Consider the following 13,433-nt stretch of genomic DNA (forward strand, 5'->3'; position numbering starts at 1 on the left):
TGTGCTTGGTGTGAACAGTAAGTACATGGTGGCATTTGGTGACGGGGTAAAGAGATCAACCTTCCCGACGTCCGTCCCTCGGGCCCACCTCAGACATATGGTCACCACTGATTCCATATAAAACCCTTTCACTGATATTCATGACTCGTATATGTGCTTTGGCTGCCGCCAGACGTTTTTATTAAACCAAAGGAAGCTACCGAAAAGCTAAAAGGTTAAGCTTGCCTCGTTCAACCCTTTCACTGTGATTCATTATTTATAAACTTGTTCTGGCTGCCTCAATGGATCTGGATCACTAGATCCGAATCAACTCTTCCATTCCTATCAATGTTTTGTACATTTGTCATAGCTGTTGCCATGTGATTTGATTCCCTTGCACAGAGAAAATGTTCATGAATCCCTAGACACAGATTAAGTGGTGAACGCCAGAAATCTGTCACAAGCAAATGATGATCCCTCGCCAGGTCTTCATCAATCAAGATCCCGATCATTTGCTTCTTACAGACCACATTAATCGCCTAGTGATCACCAGAAGGAGGTCTGTGTAATGCATTACTCGTTGGCCTGTATCGTTGGGACAAGACTGCCACCGTTGTGTTTCCCTGCGTGTTGTAGTAAAAGGCGATTAAGTGGAAGGGAAAACGAGAGGACTAGAGACCCCCTTCTTTCGTATTTTTCTACCACACAGTATCAAAGAAAGAATTATGCTTTGAATCAGCCACCTCTCCCTTTATTAGAGGGATTAAGGCTCCTGTATAGATATACATCATGTCTGTTGACACTGGTTTTCCACACCCATCCGTCGAAATTAAAAAAACAGTTTAGAGGAACAGTGTCACCGGTGGGGAGGAAACGGTGCCACAGTTGGAATGAAACCGTATGACACAGTTGGAAGGACAAAGTACAACTTACTATGGGTTGCTCCCAAAGTCGACCAATTCTTAGGTTCCTATGCCCTGATTCCTTCTCGCCTCGTCTTTCACCATAACACCGTTGCTGGCCCAAGAAGGACAGAACACCAAACGAACGAATGGGAAGGAATTGAATGGCACCACTTTTCACGTTCACGTCGCGTCGCGTCGCGGCTCGGATGAACCACACTACCAGTTCGTCTGGACTGTGGATATCGAGTGAAGTGTTAATCGACAAACGACCTCTTCCTCCTCCGGTGTGACACCACCGGGACGGTTGCCAGTGCAGGTCGCTGATCCTGAATCCTGAAGCCGATCCGTTGACTCCACGGCCGGTTTGGTCGTGTCAGCCTCTAACGAAGAATTTTCTCCGTTACTTGGAAATTTTTCGGTTTTTCAATAAATCTCTAAGGTTAGGTTTTTTCTTCTTTTTTAATGACATGAACTGTGTCGTCGCCTTATAGCCGAGACACTGTATGATTGGTCTCTAGGTCAGCGAGACCGTTGAAGCCCCACGACTTCGAGTGGGAGTCGCCTCGCACTGATCCCATTAACCGCAGCCCTACTTTCTCCATCCCTCTCTCCCTCCTCATCCTCATCCTTGGTCTCCTCCTCTCCTGCTCCTCCACTCAACTTCTCCTCCACTCAACTTCTCCTCCACTCAACTTCTCCTCCACTCAACTTCTCTACCTCCCACTCTAATAAAAGAATATCGCTGTGCACTTAAATTTTCTACTATCATTCCTTTCTGCTATTCTCCTCAAATCTCTACTTCTGTAATTCCACTTTAGTCCGATGTTGTCCCTACGGACAGATATACTATTTGTCGGTGACGACATAAAAGGCTTCCATTCATGACACGGTCAGTCGGTAGACCAATAAACACAATTCAACCCTAAGTCGATCATAGTCTATCAGCTTAGTTGCACCTACGGAGTGAGAGGTTCATAGTAGCATGCCATCCACATGGTTATACAAGTTGAAGTGTATCTACTGTGTATCAGTTAGACATAAAAAATCTCAGGTTGTCATTACCCGATTTAGAAAAATCAATCATTTAAACTCCTAATTGACCAGAGCTCATACACCATTCCAGCCAGTTTTCTTCCTGGACCCTATGGGCGACCGCCCACGCATTCCTGATAGCAGAGAACAGGACGGCTCAAGCCTCGAAGGATGGGTGGCGCGGCAGAAATCTGCGGAATACATTGACCCGGTGATTTTGTTCCCGCACGATGTCGTACTACCACCGGTCAGCATGTCGATTAACCCCTGACTTCGTTTTGGGGACAACTTGTTCAACAGCGGCTTAGACGGCGGTGACGAAGTCTCGATGTAGATTGTCCTGTGCGGGGGACGTAGGACCAGTCCCAGCGATCTAGTTCTTCCTAGAAAAGGGTCCAATTGGCCCTTCCTGTGTTCAAACGTCGAGGTGAGGGAGATAGGAGGAGGAGGTCTACAGCTGAGGTCATGACTAGAGAAATATGGTCGCTCGTGAGCTGAGGGTCCACCATCCAGTGAGCACGATGAGCCACGAAGGTGGAAAACAAAGTGAGGTCCAGGCGATCTCTCAAGATGTGGGTAGCCCCCCCTAAGTTCATCTCGTTCCGTTCGCTTCTGTCCACAACAGGATTACGTGTATTATTATGTACACTCTTGTATGGCCAGGAATTATTATTTTCGTTTATTGGTATAATTCTAGAAGATTCTATAAGCGAGATCGCGTAGGCATTGTGGGGAAACTCTTACTCCACCCCTCCGTGGCGTCATTAGAATGTATTCGTATGTAAGCATAGACTAGGTACCTTAGATTTACGAGGAGAAAATTTCCCAACCTCCAGTTCAGGATTCCGTTAGAGGGATAATTTAGGAGATTTATGATACATTAATCTTAAATCAAGAAGCAAAATAACGGAGCCTTGAATTGTAGAACGAAGTGTTAGTCGGGGTTTTACCCAGGGATACGAACGCTCAGGGGCATCGATGGGTATTGCGTTTGAAAAATAGCCAGTGCTAACCTAAAGCCCTCCTCCCTATCTGGTATGTGTCATATATTAATAGAGTTCATTGATATTAATGAAAATATCTGAGTATAGATTAATATTCTTACTTCTGCTCTCAGGTAGGCTTTCAGCCTGTCAGTCGGGCCAGCACACTTCTCCAGATTGTCCTCTCAAAGCTTCCTTCTTCCCTCAAATAGGGGGAAAGGGGAGTATAAACAAACAGAACAGAAGCACATACACAAATATTGAGCATGGTGCTAGTAACAGAGAAAATTTGTAATAAGCGATAGGCATATAATAATGAATATAATAGAATGTGTCCGAGAATGCTATTTCCCAAAGATAAAGTATTTAAGTATTGAAGTTAGGTTAGGCCTAGGGGAGGTAAATATTGAACAGGTGGCAAGAAAGTTACGCCTCCTAACTACATCATTGGGCGTAGAATTATATGATCCCCTAACACGCTACCTCTCTAGTTCCTCAATGTTTCAAAGAAAATCACCCAGGACGGGTTTTAGTTAATTTCTAATAGTTCATTTCTAATAGTTTAAATCAACTGTGTCTAGTGTAATAGTGAATATATTACATATATTTTTTCGTTATGTTTTTATTACAATTTAATAATTAACTGATTGAAATTTTGAAATATTCTTTAATTGCCCAACCTGGCGTATGTAAACACATCAAAACGGCCTAATGGGAAGAATGGAATGAAATGTTGTTTGATCAAGAACATGATTTATTCAAATTATACATATTTTTTGCGGGGGACCTGGGATGGTAGCAGCGATTACTACTCAAAATAACCCGACTTCACGTAGGATTTCTCAATAACCATTATATAGTTGATGAAGTGTCATCCTCATATGTGGTGTGCTTGACCAAACACTGTTTTATAAAGGCGTTATAAACATATGGCTCATCCATTAATTAATTAATCAATATTAAATGCGGTGTCATTTTGGCATTGCATATTTTGACGGCAGTTGTGTTACCTTGGCACTACACCCCGTTCTGGCATTTGTATTGTAGCAACATTCCTGTTTTATATTTCTGTATATTGATATTTTATACATTATATTTAGTATATCATGTATAGATATTTTGTGTAATAATATTTGCACTGTGATAGTTTTTGGTTCATTTGAAAGTGGTTCATCAAACCCGATTCGACCCACTACGTCTCGTTTGTAAGTATTCGAAACCGATTCGAACTCACATCAGCATAGAGTCTGGCGATTTCTTTTGTCCTAAATATCGCTTCGCAGTGTTCACAACTCGCCTGGTAACTACAGTGTTTGGGCGAATCCCTTTGCTATAATTGTCGAAGTGGAATATTGTGTACTATCATAGTTCATTGTCAATGTATCTTATAATTAATCAATACGACACTGCTTGTCAATTGATTATATTGTTTAGGACCATATTTGTTATATCATATATATTACGCAGTTCAATTCAATAACTAAACTTGGTCAGTAGTATATGTGACAGCAATTGAGGGATTCATAAAAGTTGTTCCAATCACATATCGTATACCACAATATAGTGCTTCAGAGTGTGTGTGTGTGTGTGTGTGTGTGTGTGTGTGTGTGTGTGTGTGTGTGTGTGTGTGTGTGTGTGTGTGTGTGTGTGTGTGTGTGTGTGTGTGTGTGTGTGTGTGTGTGTGTGTGTGTGTGTGTGTGTAAGTGTGTGTGTGTAAGTGTGTGTGTAAGTGTGTGTGTGTAAGTGTGTGTGTGTAAGTGTGTGTGTGTAAGTGTGTAAGTGTGCGTGTGTAAGTGTGTGTGTGTAAGTGCGTGTGTGTGTGTGTGTGTGTGTGTGTGTGTGTGTGTGTGTGTGTGTGTGTGTGTGTGTGTGTGTGTGTGTGTGTGTAAGTGTGTAAGTGTGTGTGTGTGTGTCAGTGTGTGTGTGTGTGTGTGAGTGTGTGTGTGTATGCGCGTGTGTGTGTGTGTGTGTGTAAGTGTGTGTGTGTGTGTGTGTGTGTGTGTGTGTGTAAGTGTGTAAGTGTGTGTGTGTAAGTGTGTGTGTGTGTGTGTGTGTGTGTGTGTGTGTGTGTGTGTGTGTGTGTGTGTGTGTGTGTGTGTGTGTGTGTGTGTGTGTGTGTGTAAGTGTGTGTGTGTGTAAGTGTGTGTAAGTGTGTGTGTGTGTGTGTGTGTAAGTGTGTGTGTGTGTAAGTGTGTGTAAGTGTGTGTAAGTGTGTGTGTGTGTGTGTAAGTGTAAGTGTGTGTGTGTAAGAAAAAATTAAAAGGTGTATAGACAAACTCAAAGTTAATAAAACACCAGGGCCTGACGGTTGGCATCCAAGAATCTTAAAGGAAATGAAATATGAGATTGTTGTTCCATTAGAAATTATTTTCAAGAAATCCATCATATCCGGAGATGTCCCAAGAGAATGGAAGCTAGCTAACGTTACTCCCATATTCAAAAAAGGTGACAAAAAGAAACCAAATAACTATAGGCCTATAAGTTTGACTTCAATCGTAGGAAAAATAATGGAAACTATCATCAGAGATGCTATCGAACATCATTTAGAAAGTAACCGTTTGATAAATGATAGCCAGCATGGTTTCAGACGGAAACGTTCTTGCGTGACTAACTTACTCGAATTCTACAACACAGTTATCTCGAATTATGACAAAAGAAACAATATAGATTTAGTATATCTAGACTTTGCAAAAGCTTTTGATACCGTCCCACACGAAAGACTACTTACTAAATTAGCTTTGCATGGAATAAGTGGTAGCCTATTAGGTTGGACTAGTAATTGGTTGAATTATCGAAAACAGAGAGTTGTTTTAAATGGAAAAACTTCTGGATGGAAAAATGTTGCAAGTGGAGTTCCTCAGGGTTCCGTTCTTGGGCCACTTCTATTCATAGTATATATAAATTATATAGACCATGGACTAAAATCTACTGTTTCCAAATTTGCTGATGATACAAAACTGTGCGGAGTGGCAAATGATCACTCAAACCAATTAGATATTCAAGAAGATTTAGATCAATTACAGCAATGGTCTGAAAAGTGGCTAATGAAATTTAACACAAGTAAATGCAAGGTAATGCACATAGGTAAAAATAACAGTAAGTACGATTACAAGTTATTTGGAAATTCGTTAACAAAAGTGGATAGTGAAAAAGATCTCGGCGTAATTATCAGTAACGACCTCAAATCATCCAAGCAGTGTATTTCAGCCTCTGAGAAAGCAAATAAGATTCTAGGACTGATTGCGCGATCTTTTGATTTCAAAAGTCCATCACTCATTAACAAGCTATATAAATCGTTAGTTCGTCCACATTTGGAATATGCTGTTTCCGTATGGTCACCGAATCTCATTAAAGACATTGACAGATTGGAAAGAGTACAACGGCGAGCCACAAAACTGATTCCAAATATCAAAAATAAATCATACGAAAATCGACTAAAACTTATGAATCTGTTTTCCCTAAAAAAGCGTAGACTCAGAGGTGACTTGATACAGGTCTTTAGAATTCTAAAGGGAATTGACAACATCAAAAGTGACAAAATTTTTACATTGAATGAGAATCAGACAAGAAACAATGGTCTTAAACTCTCCGGAAATAGATTCAATTTGGAAGTAGGTAGAAACAACTTTGCCAACCGTGTAGTTAATGAATGGAATAAACTTCCTGCACAGGTAGTGCAATGTAGTTCAGTTCGAAGCTTTAAGCAACATTTAGATAAATACCTAAGTAAGATGCTGTAATGATTATAATTTATCTTATATTATTTGTTTTTGTTTTGTTATCATTTGTCTGTCTGATTTTTATTTATTACTAGTTATATGTCAATTTATTATTTACTATTTACCTGTTTGTTTATTAATTAACTATACCTATGCATTTATTCATTTATTTTATTTGTTATTTACATTATCATATTTTTCATTTATTATTTTATTATGATTTTTTTTTTCGCATCCGACCTAGATATGGATCAAAAGGTCTCCTGTCGGCATGCTCCGCCTTTGTAATCCTTTATGTAAGTGTGTGTGTGTAAGTGTGTGTGCGCGTGTGCGTGTGTGCGCGCGTGTGTGTGTGCGCGCGCGCGTGTGTATTCACCTAGTTGTATTATACGGGAGGGGGAGCTATGCTCGTAGAGTCCCGTGTTTGTATCTCTCAGCATCTAGTTTGTTCTTAAATTCTTGTATGGTTTTTGCACACACTATTGTTTCGTCCAGTTTGTTCCAAGTGTCCACCACTGTGTGGAAAACTATTTTTTCAGATCTCTTCTATAACTATCCGCGGGGGGTGGGGGCGCAAACGATAATGCACGGTTAAAGTGGTTATGATATTTTATTAGTAGTGGTATAGAGCAGAAATTGTACTACGGAAACCTATAAAGATACAGGTTTCTGTAGTACCATTTCTGCTTTATACCACCACTGTCTATCATACCCACTGAAACCCTTACCTCCACATGCACACACCTTGTTACTTCTAAAACACTAGATCGCGTAGGCAATGTGGGTAAACTCTTACTTCACTCCTCCGTGACATCATTAGAATGTATTCGTATGTAAACATAGACTAGGAACCTTAGATTTAGGAAAAGATATTGTGGTATATTATATGTGATTGGAACAACTTTTATGAATCTCCCCCTAATCGCCGTCACAGATACTACTAACCAGGTTTAGTTCATAACTTGAACTGCATAATATTGGATCAGCCCACTCCGAATCCTGACCTGTCGTTGTCAAAGGTCTATGGGCGATATAACTTCACCTTAAATGGGACGTAAATACTGCATGATATACATAATAGCTTATCTGCATAGCTGGGAATTAGAAATGATAAATACACCAGGATTAATACTCAAGACGGAGAAGTCACCAGGTGGTAAAATCTATGTACCTCACCACGAAAGCTTAACCCTGCTTGGTAAGGTATGTATGGCGAGAAGTGCATATGAATTTTTTATGTTGGAATGATTGCTTTTGTGTATGTAGTCTGAAAACTGTGTAATCGGCTCGATCATATTGATCAAATGCTAGCATTTATTCTTATGCGCCACTGATTACCGTACATTTGATGTCCGCCATTATATAGAAGAGTTGGAAAACCATGAAAGTATTTTTTTTTACACTTGCCGGGGATCTAACCCAGCCCTTCCGCGTTCCGAGGCAGGAGCGTTACCAACTGCTCCACGCAGGCCTATAAATATAAATTATTATAAATCGTTAACTTAACATTCTTTAAGATGGTGGTCAACTACGCCTTAATGCCATAGCTTTAAGTATATTACCTTGTATAATGTTTTCTTATAAACAAAAATGATAGGCCATACTACCTTCAGGGGAAAAAAATTGAATAATTCGTTATATCGAGATTACTTCTCGTAAAATTTTGGAAATGTTTCTCACTTAATTTGATTCTATATACTAACCATTATGAAATACTAATTTTGATACAGCTTGTATTCTTGAATATTCTTAAGGATTTCAGACTATTGTTCTCAACTACAGGCACTCCTGATGTAGCCTCCATTTCGCTTCAAGTATAGTGGCATAAGCTGATCTGGCTTGTTGTACTGGAGCCAACTATGAGGGCAGAGGAGGCGTGTCTTCTGTCTTCAGCTGGAGGTTGTCCAGGTGTTTCTTGAATAATTTTACACTGCAAATTGACCTGTTTCTCTGACACGGTGGAAGGCTGTTGAAGAGACAGTCCTGCTGACACTTCTAACCCTGAGTGTTTTTAGTCTCTGGCAATTCGTTTGGGGGCTTTTGGTATAACAGGATAGTCCTCGCGTGTTGTTAGGGTTCATGGTGATGATGGTATTAGGTACCATTCCTATCAGAATTTTCCAGGTGTATATGATCTGGTATCTTTATCTTCTTCTGTGGAGAGAGTACAGCCTCAGGTGTTTCAGGTGTTCAGGTGTTTCAGGTGTTTTTACCGGACAGTTTTGTAATTTTACTGGTGAAGCTTGTCTGTATGGATTAAAGCTCCCCTGTCTCTCCAACAGTTGTTGGGGTCCACAGCTGACAACAATATTCAAATTTTGACAACACCAAGCTCTTCCATAGTCACGAGACATTCCTCCTCTCTGGTGCTGAAAGTCCTCAGGTTCCAGCCCATTAGTCTTCTTACAGACTCTGTGATGGAATGCACGTGTTGACTGAACGTACCATCGTTGTTTACTGTCACTCTCAGATATATTAAATTGTTGTATCACAATGTTAATCATAATTATGCAGTTACCAGTTTCCTGATTTAATTGAAGTAGTAACCACAATTGCCCTTATTAATTGGTAATTATATCTCATGGGCTCCAAAAACATCTCCATCTCCCCCTCATCACTCCCGATACTCTCCCCACCACACCCCAAAACTCAAAATCTTCTCTCCCTTTCAACTTAGTTTCACTTAACGATAACACATCCATCTTCATTCTCGCAAGCATACTACCAACCACTTACCAAACCTCATCTGTGCCACAACCACGCACATTAAATGGCCCAAATGGCAATCAATGATTACACAACTCTCTGACCGTAGCACCTGCCTCAAACACGTTGCCATTCTCTTTTAGTCGATAAATACCTAATCTCTGAAACCCGTCATTTTTGTTGACAATCATGCACTCGGTCTTACTTTCATTTAACTTCAGATACTCTGATTTCGTCAATTTCACAATGCCCATTACTCAACTTAGTTTCTCTTTAGCACTCTCAGGATTATTCATCATTATCAATTGGGGGCATACGCCAGGGAGCGCGTTACTTCACTTACACACTGACGCCAATCCCCGCAGTCTCTCAGAGCAATCTCCCATGCAAGCACCCTTTCCATTCCAAACGCCCCTCGACAGGTTCGATCCTCTTGCCTCATCAGCCATGAATTCCGTGCGCGTCGTCCCCTTCGTCTCCTCCTCCATCGAGGGTTCTCTTGTGGAGACAGTCCTGTAAGTAGGATCAGCATCAGGAAAACGTGTCACTAATCCATATAACCGTAGTTAACGTTTACGAATTGTGCTGATAAATGGCCTAAACTGAGACTCGTAATATAGTCTGATTTGATACGAAGTCATGCCATCAATACCCTTTGATTCTCCGAAAGCCTTTAGTATCAAAGACATTGAGACGCCTCTTTAAGTAGCACTCAGTGTCCATGTCTCTCAGTTGTCCGGAGAGTCAGGGAGTACAAGTGACTTGAAGATTCGAGTCTTAGTTCTCCTACATAAATAACGACAACGCCATATACTCAGTATGAGCGTGTCCATAACACCATGTGGCAATACCAATCCTTCGAAGTACTTCCTGTCATGCCTCACCACTACTATACACTACACTACAAAGGTATGTTAAGCTTTCCAGGACTTCGATAACCTCACCACATACATGGACAGACTGAACTGTGTCATCCAGTAAGCCTCCAAAATCCTGAGCCTTGGTCTCGGTCCAAGAGACCTCAAGGATCAAGCGGTCTCGCCTTCTTGTGCAGTGACTCGAAAGCTGCAACCAGGACCTCCAGCGAGTCCATAAGAACGACAGCAGCATCAGCAAATACAAGGTCAGTGGCCTTAGTGTTCCCAATACATGCTCCGCAACGACATTGATTGACAACTCTGCCCTGTGCCCAGTCCATGCAAATGCTGAAAAGTGTTGGGGCGAGGACACACCCTTGCCTCACTCCTGAATTAACAGAAAGAAGCTGGACACGTTTCTTCCATACTTTACAGCACTGTGTCCCAGAGTATAAGCCAGATATCAAGTCAATATTCCTTGCAGGAATCCTACGGATTCGCAGATCCCAGAGTACTACACAATGCACGGAGTCAAACGCCTTCTTCAGATCAACATCTATCAGTCTATATACCAAGACCTTTCCCCCTTATAAGAGAGGTAGCCAAGTCAAAGGCACGTACTCCCACCCATTCCACCCCACTCCACCTCTTCCTTCCTCTCATCTCAGCTCCTCATGGATGACGGGCACATCCACAGCAAGGCCGCTTCACTTATTCGGCGACCCCTCTTTCTATCCCCTCACGCAGAAAATAATGAGACGGGGATAAAGCCCTTCGGGCTGCGTCAAAATATCATTCACACATATGCACCCTAGTCCCCTATCCACCGCCCCTCCCTTCCTTGCATAACAGCACCATCTATATACAGCAACCCTCCATTCATTCCTATCTCCTGCCCTCACCCTTCCTTGCTCAACAGACATCCCCCTCTTTCTCAACGCCCCCTTTACCCCATCCCTCCATCTCACCCTCGGTCGTCCCCTCAAGTTCACTCCCTCCACCTCTGCCTTCCACACCTCTTTTACTAATCTATCTTCACCCATTTTTTCCATGTGTCCAAACCATCCCAATACTCTTTCATTAGCTCTGTCAGTCATCTCCTTTCCACTCTTGCTCTCCTCTTCACCTTATCGTTTCTCACTCTACCAAACCATGTAACCACTACTATACTTCTCAGACATTTCATCTCAAACACATTCAAAATCTTCCTTTCTGCCTCTCTTAAATCCTGTCTCTCTAGTTCATACAAAGACGTCAGCACAACCACCCCTTCTTAAATCTCCTCTTTGCATCCATCCCCAGATGCCTATTACTCATGACACTTTCTAATCCCCCAAGGCACCTTCTTGCTTCTCTCAATCTACAATTTATCTCTACCTCAACTCCTCCCTTTCCTACCGTATGATACCCCAAATACCTAAAACTATCCACTTCCTCCAACCTCTCTCCTTTAAGACTTACAACTCACTGCCATCCTCTCTCCTTGTACATCTCATTACCTTGCTTTTACCTAAATTTACCTTCAGTTTTCTCCTTTTGAATACCTTCCCAAACTCCGTCATTAATTCCCTTAACCACCCCCCCTCTGACCCTGCCACAAACGCAGTGTCGTCAACAAACAGCAACTGGCTCACTTCCCACTTTTCTCCATTTCTTTAACCATCTCCAGTCCCCTGCCCATTACCCTCTCCTTTACCTCCCGCACCATCTCATCCATGTACACATTGGACAGCCACGGCGCCATGACACATCCCCGACGCCATCTTACATTTACCTCAAACCACTCGCTCTCTCAATTTCCCATTCTGATGCAGATTCTACTACTACTCGTAAAAATATTTAATGCCGTTAACAGGTTTCCCCCGATCCCAAATATCTGCAAAACGTCGCACAATGCCTTCCTGTCTACCTCGTCGGCTCTTCATAAGAATACGAAGCGTTATCCGATCAGTAATTGACTTGCTTGGCATGAACCTAGACTGTTCAGTCCTCTAAAACTTAGCAGATGTGAACGAAACTTTGTCAGCAATAGATAGGCAAGAACCTTACCTAGTACACTGAGCAGTGTAATACCGCGGTAATTGTTGAAGTCCTGCTTGTACTCTTTCCCTTTCCAGATATGGACGATCAGCCCCCTTTTTCCAGTCGGAAGGAATGGTACCGGACAGAAACAGACAGTGCAGCATGTAATTCGCGGATCATGGTTTCACCTCCAGCTTTCAGCAAGTATGCATTGGTGTTGTAGATGCCATATGCCTTTCCACCTTTCAACTTAGTCTCTTTGGCCTGTCAGAGGGCATTCGTCTATCGATGGATCAGGAACATCATCGAGAGAGAGCTGTTCTTTTGGAGAGTCACCCATAAGTACCAGGCTCTAAGTGACAAAAAACTAGATATTTTCAGAATACAGTTGAAATTAAAATCCACTTTCCTTTAATCAATAGTTCAGTTGTGTACATGCAGAACTGGAACCCTGGGCACACCCCTAATAGACTCCATGCTCCAGATACCTCGTAGTCGAAAACGATTGTCCTATCTGGACCCTTATGTTCTTCCTTCGATGTAAATTTCCAAGTAACATTAGCATCTCCGTCAACAAAAATAATTTTGAAGTACAAAGCAATGTACGCTTGTGTCGAAAGCAGCTTAACCCAATTGTGAAAACTCTTCATACACCATCAAGCTTTACCTGATCATCTGCCTACGTGTAGATATTGTAATTTTAGGTAACTGGTGGATCTTTAGTAAACAGCTCGATTCGACTGAGTCAGCTTTGTTTGATAATGATTTATCTAACTGCATAATATTAAACTGTTCCAGCAATTTGCCTAAAATAACAAATTCTATTAAATTATGAATGCAGTGTGATATTGACATGGTAGTACGATATTCATGTGCAGAACTTTGCTAACATCTTCAAACATTAAAGTTGCTTTTGGCACCAAATATTTAGATATGTAATTTATTTCTGATCAATGAACAGGTTTGGTGCTATTAACCACGTCAGTAGATAATAAATGAGATCCTGAATTCAACTACTTGATAAGGCCTCTTACACCTCTAACTCGACCTCATGAACTGCGGCCCTTAAAATCACCATAGAAGTTAAAAAAAAATATTTATTAAAGAAAAAATCGGAATGTAATATTCAAGGGGAATAAGTATTCAAAAGTAGAATATTCCGTGCTATTCAATGAATTACGACAACACGTACATGTTTTTAGATATCACTTGTTTACAGAAGTACTTTGT

General features: G+C 41.4%; 1 protein-coding gene across 2 annotated transcripts in view; it reads right to left on the reverse strand.

The window, feature by feature from the left end:
- trp (transient receptor potential) overlaps window positions 1–1,143 on the reverse strand; it is a 66,471-nt gene extending 65,328 nt beyond the window's left edge. The window contains exon 1 of one of the 2 annotated variants that reach the window (XM_076188270.1): window positions 913–1,143. The gene's annotated coding sequence lies outside the window, so the exon portion shown is untranslated. The remainder of the gene's footprint in view (window positions 1–912) is intronic. The other variant, XM_076188269.1, reaches the window with a different exon arrangement.
- Between the last annotated feature and the right edge of the window lie 12,290 nt (window positions 1,144–13,433).

The sequence above is a fragment of the Oratosquilla oratoria genome, chromosome 7 (assembly GCF_046742065.1).
Source record: "Oratosquilla oratoria isolate Oo_2021 chromosome 7, ASM4674206v1, whole genome shotgun sequence".
NCBI lineage: Eukaryota > Metazoa > Arthropoda > Malacostraca > Stomatopoda > Squillidae > Oratosquilla > Oratosquilla oratoria.